At 44.0% G+C, this 17,088-nt stretch overlaps 1 pseudogene; it reads right to left on the reverse strand.

The window, feature by feature from the left end:
• LOC144328105 (uncharacterized) overlaps positions 1-12,066 on the reverse strand; it is a 29,959-nt pseudogene extending 17,893 nt beyond the window's left edge.
• Between the last annotated feature and the right edge of the window lie 5,022 nt (positions 12,067-17,088).

Consider the following 17,088-nt stretch of genomic DNA (forward strand, 5'->3'; position numbering starts at 1 on the left):
CTGTCTTAATTATTGTTGCTGGCACCGCTCAACCCTGCAGGAAGCAGGATTTAACCCCAGCTGATCAGCCGATGTGGGGTGGGTCCAATCCTCCTTGGTTTGACTGGGTGTGTGAAAATCCTGCAGGAAGCTCCCAAATTGAGCTCAACCATTCAGAAAGCAGGATTTAACTCTGATAGGTGGGAGTGTGTGCGTGTTCAATCCTGCTTGGTGGACTGAGTGCCCATGTTCCTCTGCTCAACCTTACAATATAAAGGAGGTGCCCAAACAATTTTTAAAAACAACCTCATCAATTGTGCACTGTTTTCCAGCTTTTATACAGCACTGTTGTGAGCCCAATTGCTCAATTGAGTCACGTTCCTGATCATAGATGAACACAAGAACTACAGCAATTTCTGCTTCTGCGTCCATTTGCAGGGGATTTCCCTGAAACAGCTTGTTCTCAGATCACAAATAGATATTTAAAGGGGGAGGAATTCCTCAAGACTCCTTTGATTGTAAGAACATTCACATTTTCCAAACCTCTTCAGTGCCTCAGTTTCCTTCAGTTGCTACAGTGTTGTCATCCGCCTGCACAACCTGGGTTCTTACTCTTTTGATTTATTTCCAGAATTAGTCAGACTGGGAGGGGGGATCCCAACCACACAAGGATCAAGTAGTGAATGGGATGGCATCACTGTAATGCACAGCTAATCAACTTTGATTGTTTAATTGAGTTCTTTGGACCTCCATGACACTAAGTGAGAGACAGAAAAAATGGCTATGCAAGTAAATGTAAAAATATTTTCACAAGTTTTTTTTAAAAAAATGTCAAACTTTTTAACAAACTTTGGTAAAAACAATGAATACTTCTTGAGTCAGTTGTACAAGTTAAGAGCTGCTTTTACCTCTTCTAAAAAAAAAAAAAAAAGTGAAAGCTTCCTTCCTTTACTCTGGAGATGGAGCTATGAGGAGACTCAGAACAACAAAGGAAAAGTATGTTTAATAAAGATAAGCCAAGTCGAAGAATCTGCAAAGTTGAGTACAGAAAGTAATATTAGCTAATGGAGGCATGTTGAACTGTCCTTTAATAAAACATGGAATCTGTCATTGAGAAAGTCTTGACTTGCTTTGCCCGAGCCTGTCTTTCTTTCCATGGAAAATTGATGGATAAAGAGGGAATATTTTTAACTATGTATTTCAGATCTTCAAAGACAACTCATGAACACGACATTGCATTGTAAAATCCCTGGAACTATAGATTGGATTGCATTTTAGAATTTTCAAAGTGAAATTTAACCCATTTGAACTTTAAGAGGAGAAAACTTCAGGGCATATGGACTGTGCAGGAACTCACAGTGTGTGATGTCATGTGTTATCTGGGCCATTCGCATGTACATTCATATATCTGTACATTATTATGATTTGTTAAATTTGTTAGTTGCTTGATTTTGCCCAGGGCAACCCAAAGTGACTTACAAACCAGATAGACAATAAACCACACAGATACATTAAAACCAAGAGGAAAGAGAAATACATGAAAAAGGCCAAATATAGTTAAAGGCTAAAGGCCTGGTTATGAAGGAAGGTCTTTGCCTGACGCCTAAAGATGTGTAGTGAAGGTGAGCATTCAACAAATGGAGAACCACCGCAGAGAAGGCCCATTCTGGTGTTGTCTGCAGCTGGGACTGCCTCTTATCCAAGGGCAAAGCAGCATAGGGATGGAATGTTGCATAATGGCCAGAGGGCATTCCTCACCACTTCTACAAAAATCCAGGCTGCTTGAAAGGCCGGATTCCACTAAATAATTGCACTAGCGGAAGCCAGCTCAATGATTCCCACTTATGCAATGGGGTTTCCACCTTCTTCTCACAGCCCCCTTTTGTCCCCTAAAGCCAGCTGGGGCAGGCAGAACCCCCAGAACAGCTAACAGGGGGAGGGTAGATTGTTCCACCTGGCAAGAAGAAATGGTTACGCTGGTGGAATGGTTGTATTAGCTTTATGTTGAATTCCACCGTTTGTTACCATCTGTGACCCAAATGCAGCAAGCGTCCTAGCTGTGGTTTCTGAGCTGCATTCCTGGGAATTCCTCTGTGAAATGATCAGCAGTGACAGACAGCTTCCTTAAAATATAGCTTGCTGCTAGGAGTGCAGAATTACTATTGGAAGAAAGAACCCGCCCAGTCAGGCTTGGAAAAAAGATTTTAAAACAAACAAACTTGGGCAATATCTTGGTTTATTCCAAGTCTGATTCCGAGCCCAATTTCAATCTCTGATGATGTCATAAGGAATGTAACAGGATCTGTTCTGTTCCTGAACACACCCCCACCCACATATGAGCTCACAGACAGTCAGAATTATACTAACATTGCTATGACAGTCATTGGTTCTCTTGACACTTGCCTGTCTTGGCATAAAAGAGCAAGCCAGGAAGGGCTGGCCAGGGGAGTGCAGACAGTCAAGACTGCCTATTGGAGGAAGCTATAAACTCCTATAATCAATCTAAAAGTGGTGGAGAGGGTACATATTCTCTTTAAGGGGACCTACCTGGATTCTGAGGTTTTAGATAACTACCACCCATTATTGACTCTCTGCACTTGCCCAGCCAATCCTCCCCTGATTTGCCCTTTTTTATATAAGCAAACATTTTTCATTATCTTCCACCCTGAGCCTTATGATCTGTGGAGGAGACCCTACTCGTGCTTCTGCCTATGGCTGTGGTTTGCAATTCAGTGACCTGGGATAGGACCTTATTTTCTGCGGCACCCTGGTTGTAGAACCCTCTTCTGTTCAAAAGACCGCCCTTGTGTTACCACTGCTCCTTCAGAAAGTGAGCTGAGAATGATCTGCTTTGTCTTGATTTTTAGTTGTATGTGTGTACACACACACACACACAATTGTAAGCAATACACACAATTGTGTGTATTCCTTACAATTTGCTGATCTGGGATCTCCTTGGGATGAAGGGTGATTTAAAAACATAACAGAGGGATAGAACATATTAGAACATATGCTAATTCACCATGAATACATTGTGCATGGGTATTCTGAAGGCTGCGTATCTCTCATCCATAATGCACACAATTTCCCTCCTGTCTGTAATAGATAAGGATCTGCAGAGCTCCCTTGAGAAATGTCACTTACTGAAACTATTTTTGCTTCCCTTGAAATTCCTTGGAAGTCCCTTCATGAAGAATGAGGCTTTGAGGCTGCAGGAATTTGTTGCTCAGAAGATAAATGGGACTCACCTTCTCTGTATCAGAACCCACTTCTTTGCAGTGAAGCTGTTCCAGTGTCAGAATTGCTGCTGCTGCAAGGAAATCTCATAGAAGAGGCGGGACAGGGAGGAATAAATTGAGCACAAAAAAGGACACTCACCTTGGGGATACAAAAACTTTGAATGGATGGTGTTCCAAAATCATCAAGTGTTAGGGGAAGAAGTATTCTGAGATGCCTGGTCCTTGATTCTCAGCTTGCAAGTAAGGGCTTCAGCCAACCTGAGATTTATACATGTGCACGCAGAAGGTCCCATGTCCAATCCTTAATATTTCCAGTTAAAGAAGATCTGATTGCAGGACAGGGGTAGATCTGTGCCTGAAACCTTTGAGAGCTGCTTCCAAAGTAGGCAACATTGAATCAGATGGACCAGTATTTTGACTCAGGGTGAGACAGTTTCATATGCTTGTTTCATTAGCCTTTTGTGACCTCACACACGGGTGTGTAGAGATGTGGTTGCCTAGGTAATATTTGTGTACCTTACTTATGGAGGTTTTCCCAGAAAAGGATTGAGCTGTTTGGTCCTCAGAGAATTCTGCTAAGTTACATTTTTCAAAAAGATAAAGTGTTTTCTATGTTTTGATCAGGAGCCTCAAGCATATCACCGTAAGTAAGGTTAAGTGTATTAACACAATAGTTGCATGGAAAACTTCCCTTTGTAACTGCATGTGAAGACTCACAAATGTCACTAGATCTGTAGCTTGGGCTAAGATGATGATGATGATGATGATGATGATGATGATGATGATAACAATGTTGTTGTTGTTGTTGTTGTTGTTGTTGTTGTTGTGTTGTTGTTATTGTTTTTTTTGTTGTTGTTGTTAATACCCTGCTCATCTGATTGGGTTGCCCCAGCCACTCTGGGCAGCTTCCAGTTTATATATAAAAAAGTAAAACATTAAACCTTAAAAAGCTTCCCTATACAGGACTGCCTTCAGATGTCTCCTAAAGGTTATATAATTACTCATCTCCTTGACATCTGATAGGAGGACATTCTGCAGGGTGGGCAAAGCTACGGAGAAGGCCCTATGCCTGGTTCACTTCTTGCAATGAGGGAACCACCAAATGTTATCTGAAAGGTAACTGCATTCTGATCCATCCACATCTAGGAGGTGTGGATCACACCAGTTTTGTATGAGAATTTGCTAGGGACAAATCCCTCGATGATCCCTAGTTCCCAAGCAGTCTCCCATCTGACTGGCCTGAACCCTACCCATGATTGCCTATACTAGCTACGAGAACTAAAGCTCACTATTAGGTGAGAGTCTTCATTGCACATATCCTTCCATAGGAGGACTGCAAGTGAATCACTAATGGCCTGAGAGGTCACCAACCATGTTTGTCATGTGCTTAGCTGGACAAAGAACAGTGTCTTGGGCAATTTATTTGCATTGTATATTTGCAGGCTCTGAGGCACACCCATCAGTAGTTTAATTGGAAATGGACTTGACTCATTGTCTATCTTATGGCAATCACATGGCTTTATAGAAACGCCTTGGCCAGTAACAATACAAATAAAGTCAAAGGTAATTCTTATCAGTTACCCTGTTCAATAGTTTGTGACTGCCATTAGTTTTTATTACACAGAGAAGTCACTTTGGAAGACTGCCTATATATCTTGTAAATGTGAGGCAGTTCCCTGCCTTGCATGTTGATTTGGTGGCCTTGGTTGCTGTCTATTCTCATTGCTTCTTTCTTTCTTGGTCACTATGGTGTGTTACACAAATCAAGGGGCAGGTGCCTTTTGATTTTGTTTCCTAACTCCCCACTGCTCTGCTGGAAACCAAGGACTAAAATTCTAAATTAGAATTCTAAACCAAGCCTCATGAGGAACAGTTGAAGGAACTGGATATGTTAAGCCTGGAAAGGAGACTGAGAAGAGATATGATAGCCATCTTCAGATATATCAAAGGCTGTCACAGGGAGGAGGGAACAAGCTTGTTTTCTCCTGTTCTGGAGGGTAGGGCTCAAACCAATGGCTTTGACCTACAAGAAAGGAGATTCTGAATGAACGTCAAGAAGAACTTTTTGACAATAAGAGCTGTTTGGCAGTGGAACAGACTCCCTCAGGAGGTTGTGGACTCTCCTTTCTTGGAGGATATTAAGCAGAGGTTGGATGGCCATCCGTCATGGATGCTGTAGTTAAGATACCGGCATTACAGCGGGATCCCTTCTAACTCTACAATTTATGATACTATGATTCTATGAAATCTCCTGACTGATGAGGAAAGCACATGTTTTTAAGATATAAACCTTGATACATGTGGCATTTCCATTCACCAATCCTTTGGATTTGGCATGGGGCAGTGGCTGTCAAACCTTGGCTTTCAGGGAACACCTCTCATATTGACTTGTTGGCCAAGGAGCTCCTGTGCATCCATCACAGAAATGTGGATTCTGGGAGATGCTTCAGGGCACATTGCCATACATTGTTGAGTGGGCCTCCCTGGGACCACATGTGGACTAAAAGTAGGCTCTCAACAACTGTACATAGGGGAAGATAAGAATTGGCATGGCAAGCTGGCACGAAGCTTGTCCTTTATTAATTTATTGCAAATTATGAATAACTTCCCCTCAAGAATTGCAAGATGATATAACTACAAAAACATACTGTATTGGCCTGAATATAAGCCTCACTCCCCCCCCCCCCAATTCTGACCATGAAAAGTTAAAGTGCGGCTTAAATTCGCGACCTTACAAAAATTGGCTTTTACAATATCGCTGCTGCAACAGACATACGATAAAATGGAACGGGTGTGAGTGCCTGCAGAATTTCAAGGGAGTGGCTTATATTCGGGTATTGTCTTTTTTTTATCCCCCCCCCCCATGTAAAAGGGATAAAGAAGCCTGCAGTTAAAAGGCTTGTTGAAAAAGTAAGGTCATCAATGGGTGTTGCAAAGACAACAGAGACAGAAACTGACTGATATGCAGCAAGTTCCAAAGGCAGGTGTCACAATCTTGACTGTGAATTCTAGAAGACATGTTCTCTGCCTTGCAGGCCTTTTCCCACATGGCCTGGGAGTGTGGGGTCCTGACTGACTCCAGGTACAGAAGCTGAGGCTGCTGAACAGACTCTTGTGTTGGGGTATTGCTTACAGGGGGCAGGGTTGTTGGGGAGGCTGTTGCTGTTATTGATATAATAATAATAATAATAATAATAATAATAATAATAATAATAATAATAATTTATGCCCGCCCATCTGGCTGGGTTTCCCCAGCCACTCTGGGTGGCTCCCAACTGAATATTAAAAACATGATACAGCATTAAACATTAAACATATATTTTTTTGTATATTTAGTTTAGATCCTATTATGATTTATGTGGAAATTGTTTGTTTGGTTGTGTATTTTTTGATGTTTTACTTATTGCATATGACTACTTTTGTTAGGCTGTAATTGTATACTTTTTCATGTTGTAAGCCGCCTTCAGCATGGATTGAACTGTGGAAAGGCAGCATACATATGTATGCCGCCACATGAAAGGTCAAATTTTGCATGGAACAGACCACTTGGTGAGATAGTATCTGCAAGAGGCCTTATGCTGCAGTGCAGGGTTTGGTTGAATGTTTGAGGCAGTATTTTAGGTATCCTGGTCCCAAGCTGATGACAAAAATGTCCCGATGAGTAGGCAAGGCACAGCATTTTTTCCTACTAATCTTCTCATCCAGAAGCACAAAACATTTCTGAGAAACACCAGGAACCCATAAAATACTATGACTATTTTCAATGGCTTTCCTAATGCACTTTCCCTCTTAAATAGTGATCTTCTTGTAGGTTTTCTTTCCAAGAAACAAACAAATAAAAGAAAGACAGGACCCCAGAAACCATTGCATTCGATTTGGCAATCTCAATTCACAAGGGAATGAGAGACAGAGCCTCATAATTCAGTTGATTCGCATTTCCTGCCTATAAATGGCTCGGGCCAGACAATGGGAAATGGATAAGGACAGGATTGTGGAGGGTGGGTCATTTCTTATCTGCTAAATGTAACATTGTTTAGCTCTGAGTTGATTCAGCTGATTCTGGGGAGCATACTATAATATGTGGTCTGAAGCATGGTTCTGATTCCCCTTGTCACCTGAACTAAATGGTATCTCTCCTGGAAAAGCACACCTTGCCTTTTAAGCAGGTTGTACATGCCACAATATAAATCGGGTCCTCCCTTAAAGAGGGCACGTATTGTAGTAAGATCTGGAAAACTGACACCCTGTGTTGTGGGTGGGTACAAGTGGTCAGCCACAACACCTGATTGGTAGGTCCCTCATAGCTGGGTACAATCTGGCCAATGGGACGCAGTCCAAATGGTCTGAGGGACCTATTTATACCCACAGCTTTCTGTTTCAGCACGTGCATTCGGAACACCCACCCACCTCTCCCTACAGTTAGGGCTTTGTGTTTGACTTTGCTATGCCGTCGTGTGTTATCTGTCATTGGGACAGGGGCACAGCAGGAATTTTCCCTACTTGGCTGATTGGCTGTTGCCATTTGGGTTCACCTGCCGCGTAGCAAATCGTCACAACCTGTAAGGTTGTGGATAGGCTCTTGCTCAAGTGATAGGGATGGGAGAACGCTCTCACCATCCCTATGCGAAGGGAATTCCGTTAAAGGAATCCAGGGACTCAGGGGTTTGGTCAACCCCTGAAAGGGGGTTGTGCCCATACCTGAGTCTAGGGGGACATTTGGGTGGCAGAGATAGCCTGTTCCCAGCTTTCTGCTTATCCAGGTGTTCACCCTTGGCTGACCTATGCTGGAACCAGAGCCTATGCAACCAGTCACTTTCTGTAATCAATAAAGTTGTGGCCTAAATTCTGCCAAAAGCAAACCAAAAATTTGAGTCAAGTGTGAATTTATTTAGGGGGGAGGTTTCTGGGTCTGAGTACCCAAATCAGATTCAAGAATATGTAACTCCAACAAGGTATCCTTGTCTGCGCCACTATCACCTCTTTGTAGCATGTTCAGTTCGTGAAAACTCTTGCTTGACACACTTCCAAAACCTGTCTTTAAAATGAAAAGTTAATGCATTCTTAAAAGGTGGTGCTTCATATTTGGTTTCAGGCAGAACTCTCACTTATAGTGCATCTTTCTGCTTAGTGTCTTCCCTCTCCCCCTGCAAAAGATGCAGTTATTATCTTCCTTATTCAGTGAAAGAGGGGGAGGGAACTTTGTTTTTAAAGCTTAAGGCTTCGAGGCATTATGAGGTAGCCATCGATTGCGTTTGCATGTGTCCCTGCTTAAAATATGGCTGCCTTCTAGACCTCATAGCTTCCTGAAAGCCCCTGAGAAGAGAGGACCTCAAAGTGCAGACAACCCTGGAGGCTGTCTGTGGAGTGCGTTATATCTGGTGACAAAGGTTAAAACCAAATGGAAAGGAATTCCTTTTACCTTTTTTATTTTTTAAAAAATGTGTTGCTCTTAGGCCCCTCCACAGGCAGTCTCTTGGGCTGTCTACACTTTGTGGCCTTCTCAAATGCTTGCGGTAAATGCTGGCAGCCAGGAAGGCTGCAGAATACAGCACAAGAATTGTTTTTAAAATTCAGACAAGAATGCAGACACACAAAACTTTGTTGCATCATAATGTTATGGAGACTTAAGGTAAATGTGAAATCTGTGCACCCCCTGAAATTTCCTCCCCAATAGCAATGGTATTTTCTTTTTGCCTCTTCTCCCTCATAAATGGTCTAAAAGTGAAACATATTGGCACAGGCTTAGTTTTGCTCATGCAAATCCAGTAGCTGCATGAGCAATATACTCAGGGCTGCATGCCTGGCGCACAATTCTCCAAGCTTGCTACTTGCCACAAAATCCCATTCCCTAAGAATCCCAGGTGCTTGTGCTTGTTTATTGCTTTTTAAATATTCAGATTTTTGAAGATCTGTGAAGATATCCATGAAAGTGTAGGGACAGCACTTGCTGAATCTCAAATCTCAGTTCAATTGATAATAAAATTTCCTGTGGCCTGAAGGCAGGGCTTCACCGCCTTGTATAAGTCCATGTTCCCTTTCCACATGCCTATCAGCAAAATAGTAAAAATAACAAAATAAGTTGCACAAACTGAGAGCAAAGCATTTCCTTGATTTACACAACATGCATGCATTGAATAATTCACCTTTTGAATTGTTATAGTGCAGAGCACACACAACTTGCGTATAAGATATTTATTGTTTTGGTCATCCGCTGGGCTTTCCAAACTGATGACAACATGCACATGACCTTAAGGGCACTTACTTGGAAGAAAGGTCCAATGAGGGCAGGGTATACAATATCATCTTTGTGTTTCTTAAAGACACAATAAAAGAAACATATGAGAAACCTCTCAAGATACGCATCAGATACTGTCAAATTCTAATAGCTACTGTGTGTGTCAGCTATCAAGTAGTGTCAAATAGTTGAACACTACATAGGAGATATTGTTGAATACTGACTGCTGCTGTCTGTCAGTTATCAGATACTGTCAACTGTTGGCTGCTAAATGTTGGGGACTGTTCAATACTATCTGTTGACTCCATTATGGTTCTTCAGGTTCCTTTCAGTGTCGACTGCTACAGCAAAGTACTGATGTGGAATATATCAAATATCTACCCACTATTCTTACATCCATAGGACATTTGCTTTTTTGTTTTTTCCCCTAATTCTATTTATTCTTTTCAGATATATGCATTTCATTGATTTTATAGTCATTTTGACATTTTAAAACTTGACTTCCTTCCCCCCCTTTCTGCGGTTCCTTAAATTAATTTTTAATATCTTCTGCATCTCCAAATTAACTTATCTTACTCATTTATTTATCTTCTTTAAATATATACTCTCATGTAACTGCAGGTTATTACAACAATCCTGCCAGTGTTTTTATCTCTTTACAATTTGTCTGTAAATATTCAATAAAGCATTTCCATTCTTTTATAAAAAGTTTGTTATCGTGATTCCTTATTCTTCTGGTAAGTTTCGCCATTTCTGCATATTCCATATTTTTTTGTATCCATTCTTCCTTTGCTGGGACTTCTTCTTCTTCTTTCCATTTTGGGGCAAGTAACATTCTTGTCTCTGTGGTCGCATAGATGAATAAATTTCTATAGAGTTTTGGGAGTTCTGTCCTTATAATTCCCATGAGAAAGGCTTCTGTTTTCTGTTTTAGTTTTACAAACATTATTTTAAACACCCATAGAACATTTGAATAACATTTCTTATCAAAATTTTCAAGGTAGAATTTTGAGGAAATGTTTGGAGGGTCTTTAGCATTGATGGTTTTTTGTTATGCTGCATAGATGCAAGAGACTTTACTATACAACAATACAGCTTTCAAGGAGGACAGTGTTTCTTATGTTTGCACCTCTACACCATTGTAGCACGTCTTATAGAATGTGACTCCACCCCGCTGAAAATGCATTGTGTAGCAACAAGCTTTCCATGTGGAGGCCTATATACATAATTATTTCTCCCCCCTTCCAATAAAGGGTGGGTGGTACGAACTTTCTCATCTTATGGGATATTTGTGTTACTTTGTACTGGCAGAGTACAGGAGATGAGTGCATTGGCTGGTTAAAAGAAATGCTTTCCAACTCTTAATTTGAGATTTGAGAGGGAGGGTGTGGGAGGTGTGGTGAATGACTGAGAATCACCTACCCGCTCTTCCACTCATGCAAACTTCTCCTGGATCAAAGAGCCTTCTGCCAGCAGAGGGACACAGTTGGATACAACCTTTACATTGTGCTACATTTGAGTTTCATTCTTCAATCCGAAATACTCTCCTCTGTGTGTATTCTGGGTGAGTTTCCAGGCATTGTGTAAGATGCTTTCATTCAGAGCTGGGTCTGGTGGCTAGGGATGGGAAAGGATAATTAGCATGCTATTTCCCATCCTGAGTCCTATGCTCATCTATCAGGGGAATGGCTGATTTCCTATTTATTGTGTCTCTCTGTATGGCATTGTTTCCTTCTCCAGGGGTTCCTCTGACCCTTCTGAGTGTCTTTTCAGTGGCTATGAGGGACTGCAACAGATAGCATCACTGGGAAAATCCCCTTGCATACTTGAATTACTGCATGCTGCCCATTCTATATCCTTTGCATATGAATTACTGTGCAAAGTCCAAGTGTCAGGGACTGTGCTGAGGAGGACTGCACTGAGGAGGAATGGTGGGAGCCATCCCCCTCCCCCTGGTCCTGCTCCTGGTCCTGAATCTTCCCAGGAGCAGGAGGACAGTATAGATTTGGAACAGTGGTTTGCAGAGGGGCATAGTTCAGAAGGCAGAAGCTGGGAAATACTGGATGGGGAACAGCTAGGAGAAGTGACACTGGAAGAGAGAGGGTTAACAGATTCACAGTCACTGGAGAGCATTCCTCCGATTTCCCCAAGGTCACGAGGAGCTCAGAAAGTTTCAGAACGGAAAGCACCAGAGGGTACAAAATGTAGGAGTGAGCAGATTAAAAGGGACGGGGTGGGTGTAAGCTTAATTGGGAGCGCTACCATTCTGGGTGGACACTTTATTTTGTCCTTCACTGTGTTTATTAAAGAAACTAACTGGTAAGAATTCCTTTCATTTGATCTGCTCATTTATGACCACGGGGGAGGAGCCGATTCCCCAAAGCCTGACACCAAGTAGGTAGGCAGGTAGATTTGTGAACCACATTGGGCAATGTAGACATTCTTAAAATAAATACATTTGTGTCCCTGTGGTATCACAGATTGCATATGAATGTCCATCCAGATGCACATCTGCATCTCAATGAACATCTGGATCTAAGTCACCCATTGCCAGCCTCACTTATTTGGCAGAGTGTTGATACAGAGGAGGCCTGTTACTTCAGCTGCCGACATTTTACCCTGCATGGCATTCTGCAAAGAGGCCAATTCAGTTGCTGCCTCAAGGACATTCCTGCATCCTCTAATCTCTGCTTATTACATACAGTCCAATGGCAGCACACATTAGCCTCCATGTTAAAAACACCCTAACATGATTGAGTTCCTGCAGGCAAGTGCAAGTTGTCACTTTGGATTGTCGGTTCTTTCAGCAGCGACTCTTCTGCGGTTTGCTCTGGACGCATGGCAAACTGTTTCAAGGGACAGGAAGTTTACACTTGTCATGGTGTTTTGGCAAGGAGAGACTTGATCTAGTAGCAGGGGAAGGGTACAAAAGAAGAGCGAGATGTACCCTTAAAAATAAAAAATAAAAGCACAGAGTTCTGTTTTCTAATAGACATATGACCTTCCTCAAAGGTAAAATCCATCTACAACTGTCTCCAGAGGACAGAAGCAAAAAAATATTCTGAAGCACTTAAGTAGTGAGAATTAGAACTTTGGCAGCCTGCTATTGCAGGTGAGCTAAGTAATTTATGAAGACTATGTCACCCTGTTATTTTAGGCTGAATAATTACTCTGACATTCCAACATCACTTCTTCTTTTTTTTTAACAGAAAGCAGCCCTTTTAAAATTATATCTGCAGCTCTTCATCAATCTCTGAAAAGCCTGGTGGGATGAGAACCGATTGCTGAATTAAAGCATGTTCCTATTTAAAATGATTTTCATTCAAATGTTTTTGGCACATCATTAAGGATAGCCCTTCTCATGGTAGTGCAAGAGAGTTTCCACCCTCTGTGATATTCCATATCAAGTACATTATGACTAGTGCCACACTGAAATCTCTCCTCCAGTTTCTCAAAAGTTTTCTTCCCCTGCGAAAGAGGCTTCATTCCCCCCCCCCCCGCCCACGTCCTTTATAATTTATTTAGGGTTGTGAGAGTTTGAGCTTCCTTTTTCATTGTGAGGTGGTTGCAGAGAAGCCTAAACAGGTCATCTAATTATTTCATATATTTCTTGATAGACTTCAGACCAGAACAATGGAAAAATGTCCCCCAGAGCCCACAGCCCCACTAGCAATTCTGTTCTGACTGTGATGTGACATGAGACATCTGCCCAGGTATATGATGCCATCTATGCAGAATTCTGAGGGAAAATTACCTCGCATGTGATGAAACAGATTTGTCAGGCTTAGCTGACCACACAGTGATTTCCCCTGAGATTCCTCTCCCAAGAAGATTTAAGGCCCATGAAGGGACCAGTCTGTAAATAATAGAGACCAGTTCTTTGCCTTTGTGATGCAATGGACTCAAATTAATCAGAAATCCATTAGCCTGTGCTTTAAGTAACTTAGCTGCCAATATGTGACAAAGTTGATAGTTGATTGTAGTCAATTTATGACCAAGTGGGAATAATGGTGAGCCAGTTGAGGAAAGGCATTCTTGCCAATTCTTCCAAACCTTAAATGTGTTTGTTTGATAATTTTTGAATGCAATTTATTTTCTCATTAATAGAGGGGTATGCGTTGTTGTTGTTTTTCTTGTTGCTGTGTGTTTTAAAAAAAATTATTAAAACATACAGCATGCAACATTTACACAATTACAAAAAAAGCAGTAAACAATTGTGGTTAAAAAAAAATACAGGAGATGTGTGTGGGGTTTCTGGCAGCACTATTTATGGCAGGCAATGTATTCACAGGGGCTTATGCAACCAAATAAGGTAAAATGAAGTACATGGTCTGCTGCCACTTTACACACATTGCAGTATATTAGTGAGCTTTAGCACTTACATCACATGGACTGATTGACAGCAAATGACATTCTTTGTTTTTCATCATACATCATTTTGTCATACACTGAGAGAAGTGAGGTTATAGGGAACCGGGAAGAGTGCCTTCTCAGTTATCATGCCCGCCCTGTGGAACATCCTCCCATCATATGTCATGGAGATAAGTAACTATGCAACCTATAGAACAGTGTTTCCCAACCTTTTTTGGGCAAAGGCACACTTGTTTCATGAAAAAAATCTCGAGGCACACCACCATTACAGCCCCGTGACGTCAGCGCGCAGCGTCACGCCGGGAGGGACGCACGAAAGTGTAAGTTTCAATTTTCCCCCCTCCCCCTTGCCTTCCTTCTGTGCCAACCGCCAAAAAGCCAAGAAAAAAGCCAAGACTTTAGGGCAGCAGGTCGACACGGAAGAAGCTCCTACCTAAGGACAGGTGCGACGGCCGTGTCCTCTTCTGCCACACTTGGCAGCCCTGCCTCATGGTCGTGACTCCCATCGCCGCCCCCTCATGCGAGTGGACCTGCCCGGAGTGGTGGGCCGGGGGAGGCTCGCTCTCTGTGGGGATGTGGCCCGCACGCGCGGCCCCGCTTCCTCCTGCCCAGGGCTGAGCTCCTTACCCGCGATCTCGGTCTCGCGCACGCGGATCCCACTTATTCTGAAGCTCGCACCACTAGCCGGGGCTCTCACACCGTGCCAGGGCGAGGCGGCGCGGCCCACTGACGTCATCGCGGCTCGCCGCCGCCCTCGACTTCCCTGTTCCCTCCCCTCCCTCGGGTCGCCGTGGTTACCGAGGACTGCAAGCTGCTCGGGCGAGCGTGGGGCATTAAGTGGGAGAAGGAAAATTAAAATTAAAACTCGCCTGAAGGCCGCCTCTCCGGATACAGTGGTGCCTCGCAAGACGAAATTAATTCGTTCCGCAAGTCTCTTCGTCTTGCGAGTTTTTCGTCTTGCGATGCACGGTTTCCCATAGGAATGCATTGAAAATCAATTACCGTACTTTTCGGACCATAACACGCAGTTTTTCCCCACTAAAAGATAAAGGGAAATGTGTGTGCGTGTTATGGAGCGAATGCAGGCGGGAGCAGCCGCTCTTGCTGGCTTTTCTGCAGCCTCTCCTCTTCCTCCGTCACTGGGAGGCAAGCCGCCAACAGCTGAGTGCAGCGTGTCTGCCTGCTTGCCGGCTTGCCTACTCTATGGCTTTTCTGCAGCCTCTCCTCATCCCTCGCTGGGAAGCAAGCCGGCAAAGCTGAGTGCAGCGTGTCTGCCTGCTTGCCGGCTTGCCTACTCTATGGCTTTTCTGCAGCCTCTCCTCATCCCTCGCTGGGAAGCAAGCCGGCAAAGCTGAGTGCAGCGTGTCTGCCTGCTTGCCGGCTTGCCTACTCTATGGCTTTTCTGCAGCCTCTCCTCATCCCTCGCTGGGAAGCAAGCCGGCAAAGCTGAGTGCAGCGTGTCTGCCTGCTTGCCGGCTTGCCTACTCTATGGCTTTTCTGCAGCCTCTCCTCATCCCTCGCTGGGAAGCAAGCCGGCAAAGCTGAGTGCAGCGTGTCTGCCTGCTTGCCGGCTTGCCTACTCTATGGCTTTTCTGCAGCCTCTCCTCATCCCTCGCTGGGAAGCAAGCCGGCAAAGCTGAGTGCAGCGTGTCTGCCTGCTTGCCGGCTTGCCTACTCTATGGCTTTTCTGCAGCCTCTCCTCATCCCTCGCTGGGAAGCAAGCCGGCAAAGCTGAGTGCAGCGTGTCTGTCTGCTTGCCGGCTTGCCTACTCTATGGCTTTTCTGCAGCCTCTCCTCATCCCTCGCTGGGAAGCAAGCCGGCAAAGCTGAGTGCAGCGTGTCTGCCTGCTTGCCGGCTTGCCTACTCTATGGCTTTTCTGCAGCCTCTCCTCATCCCTCGCTGGGAAGCAAGCCGGCAAAGCTGAGTGCAGCGTGTCTGTCTGTTTGCCGGCTTGCCTACTCTATGGCTTTTCTGCAGCCTCTCCTCATCCCTCGCTGGGAAGCAAGCCGGCAAAGCGTCGCTGGGAGGCAAGCCGGCAACAGCTGAGCGCATTCAGATTCTCAGTGTCTGCCTGCTCTATGGCTCTCCCTTACACACATGTAAGCAGCTCTACTTTCTTTACAATGAGCCGGAAGGAGGGACAAAGAGGGCATCCCTTTCCGTCCATCCCCCAGCACCTCACCGGTAAATTCAAACAAAGCGGCTTACAAGGCTCGTGTCCCTGTGTCTCCTCCTCCTCTTTTTGCTCCCATTCGAGGCAAGGCAGCTGCACAAATGTGAGTTCCCCCCCCCTCTCTCTTCCTTCCCTCCCTCCCTTCCTCTTCCAACTTCAAACAATATTGGGGGGCAGCCAGGTAAGCCCCACCTCACATACCACAATGGGGGGTGGGGGATGACTCCCTCAAATATTCACCGTAATGGGGGGGGGGTGAAGGCACCTAGGCCCATAGGAGTTGGCTGCTTTGCCTAGGAGAAATGTGAGCTCTCCCTCCCTCTTCCAACTTCAATAAAATATTGGGGGGGGGGGCAGGTACAGGTAAGCCCCATCTCACAGACTGCAATGATCTCAAGACAAAGTGCATGCACACTGGTACCTTATATGAATGGCAATGCCCATTGGCATGGGGGGAGGATGACTCCCTCAAATATTAATGGGGGGGGGTGAAGGCACCTAGGCCCATAGGAGTTGGCTGCTTTGCATAGGAGAAATGTGAGCTCCCCCCCCCCTTCCTTCATCACTGTATTGGAGATACCATACATTACTGACAGTTCCTTCATCATTTTCTTGCAGAAAACTGTACTGGTATTTTCTTGCAGAAAACCTCCCCTGTTCTGATAAGCATGATAAAGCAGAGAAGACTAGTATATAAGATTCCTTTTAAACTAGAGGTAGTAAAATATGCTAAGGAGCATGGAAACAGAGCAGCAGAGAGACATTTTGGGCCACCTCCAACAGAAAGAATGATAAGAGATTGGAGGAAACAGGAGGATCAACTGCAAAAAGCAGATAAAAATAAGCACACTTTTCGTGGACATGCTGCAAAGTGGCCACAGTTGGACGTGGCCATGAAAGAATGGATCACACGTCACCGCAATAATGGCTTCACAGTCTCCACAAAAATGATAATATATGAAGCCAAACGCATTGCTTTAGAGAAAGGCATTCATGATTTTACTGGCTCACCATCATGGTGCTACAGATTTATGAAGCGATGTGGCCTTTCTATGCGCACGAAAACTAGAATTGCACAAAAAATGCCAGA

Source organism: Podarcis muralis, chromosome 6, assembly GCF_964188315.1.
Source record: "Podarcis muralis chromosome 6, rPodMur119.hap1.1, whole genome shotgun sequence".
Lineage (NCBI taxonomy): Eukaryota > Metazoa > Chordata > Lepidosauria > Squamata > Lacertidae > Podarcis > Podarcis muralis.